The sequence below is a fragment of the Anarhichas minor genome, unplaced genomic scaffold, assembly GCF_050575085.1.
Source record: "Anarhichas minor isolate MPS153535 unplaced genomic scaffold, ASM5057508v1 ptg000056l, whole genome shotgun sequence".
In the NCBI taxonomy this organism is placed as follows: domain Eukaryota; kingdom Metazoa; phylum Chordata; class Actinopteri; order Perciformes; family Anarhichadidae; genus Anarhichas; species Anarhichas minor.
The window spans coordinates 649900-660000 of record NW_027466502.1 but is presented as its reverse complement, the minus strand read 5'-3'; positions in this window follow the sequence as shown (position 1 = coordinate 660000).

The window sequence follows — 10101 nt, the reverse complement described above, 5'->3', positions numbered from 1 at the left end:
AATATTGTAGTGAACAGCTGTGACCTAGATCTAAGTGTGTGTGTGTGTGTGTGTGTGTGTGTGTGTGTGTGTGTGTGTGTGTGTGTGTGTGTGTGAGTGTGTGTGTGTGTGTGATCTGGGCCATGATTGATGTGTTAGTACCTGAGGACCCCAACCACAGAGATAAACCCAGTGATGGGCGGCTCAGTGAGATTACATTACATCAGTGATTTCCTCGATGTTGTGCAGCTGCCTGTGTTCATGATGCAGGTGTAGAGAGGTGGACACTGAACACACCCAAGACGCGTTCACTGTCACTGGGAAATAAAGCATTCATGCTGATTTATATTTTTCTCATGAGAGCTCCGGTGTAACATGAGGACATGATTGATTTACTGCCTGTTTACATCTCTGTTTACTGTATATTTACTGCTTCTCATCCAGCGTCTGTTAATAATATGACTACAAAAATAAATAAACCTAACTAAGTAGTTTTGTTGTCTAAACCTGACTAAGTAGTTTAGTTGTGTAAAGCTAACTAAGTAGTTTAGTTGTGTAAAGCTAACTAAGTAGTTTAGTTGTGTAAACCTAACTAAGTAGTTTAGTTGTCTAAACCTGACTAAGTAGTTTAGTTGTGTAAAGCTAACTAAGTAGTTTTATTGTCTAAACCTAACTAAGTAGTTTAGTTGTCTAAACCTGACTAAGTAGTTTTGTTGTTTAAACCTAACTAAGTTGTTTAGTTGTTTAAACCTAACTAAGTAGTTTAGTTGTCTAAACCTGACTAAGTAGTTTAGTTGTGTAAAGCTAACTAAGTAGTTTTATTGTCTAAACCTAACTAAGTAGTTTAGTTGTGTAAAGCTAACTAAGTAGTTTAGTTGTCTAAACCTAACTAAGTAGTTTAGTTGTGTAAAGCTAACTAAGTAGTTTAGTTGTCTAAACCTAACTAAATAGTTTAGTTGTCTAAACCTAACTAAGTAGTTTTATTGTCTAAACCTAACTAAGTAGTTTAGTTGTGTAAAGCTAACTAAGTAGTTTAGTTGTCTAAACCTGACTAAGTAGTTTAGTTGTCTAAACCTAACTAAGTAGTTTAGTTGTCTAAACCCGACTAAGTAGTTTAGTTGTCTTAACCTGACTAAGTAGTTTAGTTGTCTAAACCCGACTAAGTAGTTTAGTTTTCTGAACCTGACTAAGTAGTTTAGTTGTCTAAACCCGACTAAGTAGTTTAGTTTTCTGAACCTGACTAAGTAGTTTAGTTGTCTAAACCTAACTAAGTAGTTTTATTGTCTAAACCTGACTAAGTAGTTTAGTTGTCTAAACCTAACTAAGTAGTTTTATTGTCTAAACCCGACTAAGTCGTTTAGTTTTCTGAACCTGACTAAGTAGTTTAGTTGTCTAAACCTGACTAAGTAGTTTTGTTGTTTAAACCTAACTAAGTAGTTTAGTTGTCTAAACCTAACTAAGTAGTTTAGTTGTCTAAACCTAACTAAGTAGTTTTGTTGTCTAAACCTAACTAAGTAGTTTTGTTGTCTAAACCTAACTAAGTCGTTTAGTTTTCTGAACCTGACTAAGTAGTTTAGTTGTCTAAACCTGACTAAGTAGTTTTGTTGTTTAAACCTAACTAAGTAGTTTAGTTGTCTAAACCTAACTAAGTAGTTTTGTTGTCTAAACCTAACTAAGTAGTTGTGTAGTCTCAACCTAACTAAGTAGTTTTGTTGTCTAAACCTAACTAAGTAGTTTAGTTGTCTCAACCTAACTAAGTAGTTGAGTTGTCTCAACCTAACTAAGTAGTTTTGTTGTCTAAACCTAACTAAGTAGTTTTGTTTTCTGAACCTAACTAAGTAGTTTAGTTGTCTAAACCTAACTAAGTAGTTTTGTTTTCTGAACCTAACTAAGTAGTTTTGTTGTCTAAAAAAAATTGTTTCTCAACATGGTATTGTACGTTTCTGGAAGCGTCATTTGAGGCTTAAATGAAACATTCTTTTTAGTTCAGAAACATCAACATTTAACATATCTGGGCGACTGGGTTGAGCTGCTGTCACTGTGAGCCGGCTTCCCTCGGTTAGCTTAGTCTTGAGTCTCAACTTAAAAAACAGAGTGTGGCTGGTGAGTTTAGTCTCTAAGTTACATCAGAGCTGAGAAAATCAGCGGCTTGGTATATTTTCTGGAAACACTCCCTCACTGATGCACTTGAACTCTGGAAACAGAGACACATCGCAGCTGCATCACCACACAATGATAGCGCACCTTTCAAAATAAAGCTTCCTGTGCTATGACCGACTATGATCTGAACACTAACTGATGGAACGAGATTACACATGTTCTATAAACAGCAGAATACTCCTTTAAAGTCTTCCCTCTCCTGAACTCAGAGCTGGCAGCATCCCAGCAGGTTTGTAATCCGACCAATCAGCAGCTGAGGTTTGGACAGTGCAGGTCACATGACTGTGGGTCACATTGTTTCTTCCTGTGGAGGAGCTGCTTCACCCGCAGGACGCCAAGAACCGACTAATTATCCCCGAATTATCCAGAGTCAACTCACATCATCATGGCAACAGAGAGAGAGAGAGAGAGAGAGAGAGAGAGAGAGAGAGATAAAGATAGTGTGTGTGTGTGTGTGTGTGTGTGTGTGTGTGTGTGTGTGTGTGTGTGTGTGTGTGTGTGATGGTGAAGCAGGGCATCCCATCACTCGCACACAACCCTTCATCCGCCTTGTTAACTTTCCACTTTTCACTGCCCAGTCTCTAACTGTGTGTGTGTCAAACTGCCCTCCAGCCTGGTCCAGCTGGAAGGTCGTCAGTTAATTTGGTTTCTCTTCTTGTTCTCAGATCTCAGACTCAAGGCAGCAGAAGTCTTTAGTACTGAATCTGATCAATAAATCCTCATGTTTAATATCATCGTCTCATATCAATAAATCCTCATGTTTAATATCATTGTCTCATATCAATAAATGCTGATCTTTAATATCATCGTCTCATATCAATAAATCCTCATGTTTAATATCATCGTCTCGTATCAATAAATCCTCATGTTTAATATCATCGTCTCGAATCAATAAATCCTCGTTTAATATCATCGTCTCGTATCAATAAATCCTCATGTTTAATATCATCGTCTCATATCAATAAATCCTCATGTTTAATATCATCGTCTCATATCAATAAATCCTCATGTTTAATATCATCACCTCATATTTCTTCAGATTATTAGACATTAACAACACCTAATAATGATGCTGATCATCATCAGCTGCTTGTTGATGATGTCACATCAACAAACTCGTTCACTTCATTTCGTTTTTACTGAAATATTTCGTCATAGTTTTTGTTTTCGGATATGTTATATTTTATTTTATTTTTTATTTTATATAATCCAACTAAAGAATATTTTTTATTGTAGTTTTCTTTGATGAACTACATCACATTAAGTTGATTTATGAGGTTTAAATATAATATTAGATTGTCGTTTATCTTCATCTCACTGATTGTAATCAGAAGAGAGGAGGACCCAGTGTGGAGCCCTGTGGGACACCAGATACCTCATTTATTCAATATTTAAACAATAAGTCTTGTTTATTTATTTATCTTGTTTATTGATCATCTCTAAACTTTCCTGATGATCGTTGTCACCTCATCACATTTGATCCGTCACAGGGATTGTTACCGCTGAGTCTCCCTGACGGTGCATTCAAGGACACAAAACAGACCAAATGGACTTTTTCATCATGTTTGGTTTCTGTCTCCTGAAGTCTCTAAAGGTTCCTCTGAGCTTCAGATAAAGTTCAGATAAATCCGTTTCATGGAACAAAGGGCGGATTAACTCCGCTGCCATGGTAACCGATGATGTCACGTGTGTTAATGCTCATTTCCATCACAACGTTATCAGAAGGGGGGGTCTGATCCTCCGTCAGGATCCAGAGGATCAGACCCAGGGGGGGGAAGAGGAGAGGAAGAGGAAGAGTAGGAGGAGAGGAAGAGGATGATCTTATTGATCATCTGAACTTAAATCTGATTTTAGAGACAAATACAAAATATTTGATTTAAATCATATTTCTCCTTTTTAATGTTTTTTCTTGTTTAGTCTCGAAGACTTTCAGCTCTTCAGACGTCGAAAAATCAAGTAAAATGATTTATGATCTCTGGTTGAATAACTTTAAAGTGTGAAGACGAGCTGAACCATCAGGACGTCTCACCTGAGGACATGTCACCTGTTTTCTGTGATGACATCACTTTGTGAAATAGGAAGTAGCATGTAGCATGTAGCATGCTAAATCATTCTCATATCAAACCGTCCTCAACGTGTCCGTCAAGGCTTCGACCCTCAGAGGACACCAGCACACTCAGACCACACCTCAGTGTCTTTGTCTCTTTCAACCAGGTGCATCAGTGAGGCCGATGATGTCACACACCTGCCGTGGTCACGTGACCGAACGTCGTTAACGTTGAAGTGAAAACGTCCAAAAACATTTTACTGAAATATAAAATAACATAATGAGAACAATAAATCATATTATTTTATCTTCCACCTTTCTCTTCATACTGAAAGATAGATGAGAATTATATATTTATTCATTATTATTATAATATAATTATTATTATATTTATTGATTTAATCATCATTATTACTATAATTATTTACTTAATTACTTAATTATTTACTTATTATTATTATGTATTTAGTGTTAGTATTATTAATAGAAAATATTTATTATTATTACTATTATTGTTATTAGAATTATTATAATCATTATTATTATTATATGTGCATCTTTAATAACTAGAGCTCTCTACTGTCATTTCAGCATATTTGATTATTGTCCCATCTTTTAGGAGAATATTGATTTTAAATATAGACTTAGAACATGAAGAAGACCACGAGATGTGGCTGAAAGCTAGTAGGGAATAGTTAAGTAAGTATGAACTTTCACTTTATTCAGAATCAAACTTTGAGTGTTTCTGTCTGATGTGGACAAAATAAGAAGAACAGCGATTGTTTTTTAGAATAAACAAATTTTAAAGTTCATCATTCTTACTTCTGTTTCTCTCCTCGTACATCTCGGAAGGTTTCTCTCTCTCAGCTGCTCTGAACGCCAACAATCATCTTCAATCCACTCGCCCTCCGATGGCTCCGAACGCTCCGATCGCTCCGATCGCTCCGATCCTCATCAGCTGATTCTTCTGATTTACAAACACAAACACAGCGTTTCAGCTGCGATGATGTGAAACAAAGATTAATCCACTTCTTCTTCTTCTTCTTCTTCTTCTGCAGCTGCCGATCAATTAATCAATTTTTTGATTTTACATCCAAAAGCAAAAAACCAGAGGAGAGAAAATAAATCCAGAGAGGAGAAAAAATTCTGCTTCTTTTTTCAGCTTCACTTCACTAATCTGACTCTGACTCTCTTCATCTATCCGTTCATCTCTCTCTCTCCATCACCTCCTAACTCCTCCTCTCATCCCTCATCCATCTCTCTCTCTCTCTCTCTCTCTCTCTGTCCCTCTCTCTCTCTGTCTGTCTGTCTCTCTCTCCCTCTCTCTCTCTCTCTCTCTGTCTGTCCCTCTCCCTCTCTCTCTCTCTCTCTCTGTCTGTCCCTCTCTCTCTCTCTCTCTCTCTCTCTCTGTCTGTCTGTCCCTATCTCTCTCTGTCTGTCTGTCTCTCTCTCCCTCTCTCTCTCTCTCTCTCTGTCTGTCCCTCTCTCTCTGTCTCTCTGTCTCTCTCTCTCTCTCTCCTCCCAGTTGGGGATTAAAGAGCTCGGAGTGTTAAAGGGGAGGGCAGCTAGAACATTAAAGGCAAACAAGAGAATAAAAATCATCAGGTTTTATATTTTTTATTAAAAACTAGTTATATTGGGATAAATATTTCCTGTGATTTATTTCTATTTATAATAATAATATATATATATATTTTTTTTTAATTATATTTCCTCAGGTGGGCACAGGTGTATATCTCTTCTCGGACCCTTTAATGTCCCCACATGGAGAAAAAAAACAATATGAAATTGATTATTTTTTATTTAAAATTTTCTTCAGGAACTCACAACAAAATTCTGGTACCAGCATATTTGTTCCAGATTCAAGTGGAGTCTCCGGTCCCCCTTTTTTAAGGATGTGAACCACCAGCCGGTCCCAGAACCTCCATGTGATGCTGAAGAGACGTTGGCTAATGTTGGCTAACTTTATCTTACATTGGCTAACTTTGGTTTACATTGGTTAATGTTGGCTAAGCTTTGATAACTTTGGCTAATGTTAGCTAATGTTAGCTTACGTTGGCTAATGTTGGTTAACTTTGGCTAATGTTGGTTAATGTTGGCTACTCCTAGGCTAAAGTTGGATAACTTATGCTAACATTGGCTAACTTTGGCTAACATTGGCTTATGTTGGCCAATGTTGACTTACGTTGGCTTACAATGGCTAACGTTGGCTTACAATGGCTAACGTTGGCTTACATTGGCTAACATTGGCTTACGTTGGCTAACGTTGGCCTACATTGGCTACAATGGCTAACGTTGGCTTACGTTGGCTTACATTGGCCAACGTTGGCTTACAATGGCTAATGTTAGCTAACGTTGGCTAATGTTGGCTAAACACGGCTAACTTTGCCTAACTTTGGCTTACGTTGGCTAACATTGGCTAACATTGATTAATGTTGGCTACTCCTAGGCTAACGTTGCCTACTCCTAGGCTAAAGTTGGCTAACTTATGCTAACGTTGGCTAACTCTGGCTAACGTTGGCTTACATTGGCTAACGTTGACTTACGTTGGCTTAGATTGGCGAACGTTGGCTTACAATGGTTTACGTTGGCTAACGTTGACTTACGTTGGCTTAGATTGGCGAACGTTGGCTTACAATGGTTTACGTTGGCTAACGTTGGCTAATGCTAGTCTTACGCTGCTCAGTGTTGTCATGACATCTTGTATAGTTTCCTCGAGGAAGATGAAGAGAGGAGGAGGTTGAGGAGGAAAGATGAAGGTGAAGGAGGCGGATTGAGGTGAAACATTTCACTTCTTGACTTTGTTTTGAAATTGAACCTGAAGATTTCATCAACCAACAGATTAAACTGTAATACACTGTGTGTGTGTGTGTGTGTGTGTGTGTGTGTGTGTGTGTGTGTGTGTGTGTGTGTGTGTGTGTGTGACCTCAGTGAAGGTCGATGTTTCATCATCAGACTCTTTGATCTTTACCTCCCAACTGATGTTTGTTGCTGATTATTAAAACTCTTGATTCATGTGAAGAAGAACTCGTTACATTATTTTATTATTAGATGAACTCAAAGGCATTTCTTCGGGTACTAACGTATTTTAACTAAGTTATGGTATCAGGTACTAATGTATTTTTTGTATTAGTGTATACATATATGTATATATATATACATATATGTATATTGTTACAACCCGGCACAAAGGCTGCAACATAAGGGAGACAAGACGAGTTAAAATTAATAAATCTACATTTATTTAAAGAACATAAACCAAACTAAACAAATAAGCAGCCGTGTCAACCAAAGAAGAGCAGGAGCCATGTTGAGATGGTAAGTTTATCTATCTGTCACCAAACCAGGATCAGGTGGGGCTCATCAGCTGCTGATCAACATCCTGAAAGACAGAATAGAGGGCAAACAGGACAGAGACCCCTAGTGGAAGGGAGGGGTCGTCACACCCCCTCCATAAAAACAGTGTTCCCACCAGGAATACCAACATAAACTACATTCAATGCAAACTACATATAAATTTCAAATTTACATAATTCCTACCACCGGTTGTAGTGCATCCCCCCACCCCTCCCCCCCCCCCCCCCCCCCCAAGCTCTCCAACCAATCTCCACTCTGCAACTCCAACACGAGGAGAAGCATCTAAGCGTGAGAGGTGAAAAGGAAGGAAGGCCAGAGAATCTACACTGTAATATGGAACAGCACATGACAGGAGGACCAGTCCATGCAATGGAGATGCAAGAACGAGTGGTGAACACACAGAACTGGAATTTCCACAACTACCAGCTAACAGAAAACACAGAACCAAAGTACCATAAACGCTAATCCGAAGTAGCATCGTACAGTTCACCACATCCCTCCTTTAACTACCGACTTGCTGACCATACAAACCATTACTGCACACTGTGCAGCAGCAGTCTTCAGGTTCTCAAGTCAAAGAGCTGCAAGGTAACTGGGTCCAATACCCAGACACCCAACAGGCTGTGCACTGCTCTCATTACCGAGTCCAGAACGAACGTAAACATGTCCTGTTTCGGATGTATAGCTTGAGAGGCACTTTGTGCTCCATTTTCTTCACCGATTGCCATCGAAGGGTAAGTAATATTAATCTATATCAAAGAAAATGACAGCGAAAAGACCAGAAAGTGCCTCTCAATCGATACATCCGAACCAGGACAATAGCGGCTTGCGCAGTCTAGACCAGGACACAGTTACGTTACCCAGAAACCTCTAGAACATGATCATCATCACCAAAACATGCAGTTAGCAGGAAACACCAGAAACTATCGTTTCCCTCAGTAAAGCCAGGAACAAACGCTTCAAGCCTTTGACCAACAGCATCCAACTCAAATCTGACACCCAACGAACAGCGCTCCAATAACTCCTCAAAGAATTCCTCCACAGAAACCACAACAGAGGAAACAAACTGGCTCAAAGGCTGCAACATACGGGAGACAAGACAGGTGGTAGAAGTCATAAATATACATTCAAAGAACAGATGACTAAACTAAACAAACAAACAAACAAACAAAACAGTGTGACTGTGTGTGTGTGTCTGTGTACGACTGTGTGTGTGTGTGAGACTCTGTGTGTGTGTGACTCTGTGTGTGTGTGTGTGTGTATGACTGTGTGTGTGTATGTGTGAGACTCTGTGTGTGTGTGTGACTGTGTGTGTATGTGTGTGTGACTCTGTGTGTGTGACTGTGTGTGTGTGTGAATGTGTGTGTATGTGTGTGTGACTCTGTGTGTGTGTGTGTGTGTGTGTGTGTGTGTGTGACTCTGTGTGTGTGTGTGTGTGTATGTGTGTGTGACTCTGTGTGTGTGTGTGTGTATGTGTGTGTGACTGTGTGTGTGTGTATGTGTGTGTGACTCTGTGTGTGTGTGTGTGTGTGTGTGACTCTGTGAGTGTGTGTGTGTGTGTGTGACTCTGTGTGTGTGTATGTGTGTGTATACAAAATGTGTGTGTGTGTGTGTGTATGTGTGTGTGACTGTGTGTGTGTGTGTATGTGTGTGTGACTCTGTGTGTGTGTGTGTGACTAAGCTTCTATATTAATCCGTTCATAATCCTCCTCTGGACTCTCAGAGAGGATTTACTTCTTTCTCTCTTTTCTATCCGTTTGTTGTTTCTGTCAAAAGAAAATACAAAATAAAATATTTGAAGCCAAATAAAAGTCAGAAATGTATCTTTCTAAACATTATTACAATAATAATAAAGTTATTATTGTAATGAAAAGACCAATAAATCAACACATTCCCAAGTAATTATCAGAGAAAACCGGCAGCTTAAAGAAACATTATTAATAAAGTACATGAGTTCTATTCTGATGTACTTTTGTTTTATTTGAATATTTCAATGTTACGCTTCTTTCTACTTTTTACTGCACTACATTTACTCAAGATATAAAACGTGTGATCAGTTTATTAAATATGATCCATTGTTACAGATAAAAGTAACAAAATAAATAAAATATTTATATTATAAAATAAAGAATATTTATATTACTGCTCAAAAATGTTATATTATGTATTATATAATTTATCAATAATAATGATCCAATGAAAAACAAACAGCAGCCACTTATTATATATATATATATATATATATATATATATATATATGTATTGTTATATATATATATATACAGTATTAGGGGTGTAAAGCTTCACAAAACTCACTGTTCGGTACGTTTTCAATACAGCAGAAAACTATGGATGCCAGAGAAACGTACTTGATTTTAAAATATATTTATTCATTAAAACTAACAAAAAGTTATTCTTTGACTTTGAACAATGAGGGAACTAAACCTGAGTGAACATGGCTCTTCATCTCCATTCAGTGGTCAGGTGATGCGCGTTACAGTCGGGAGATGCCCGTTACAGTCGAGAGATGCCCGTTACAGTAGAGAGATGCCCGTTAC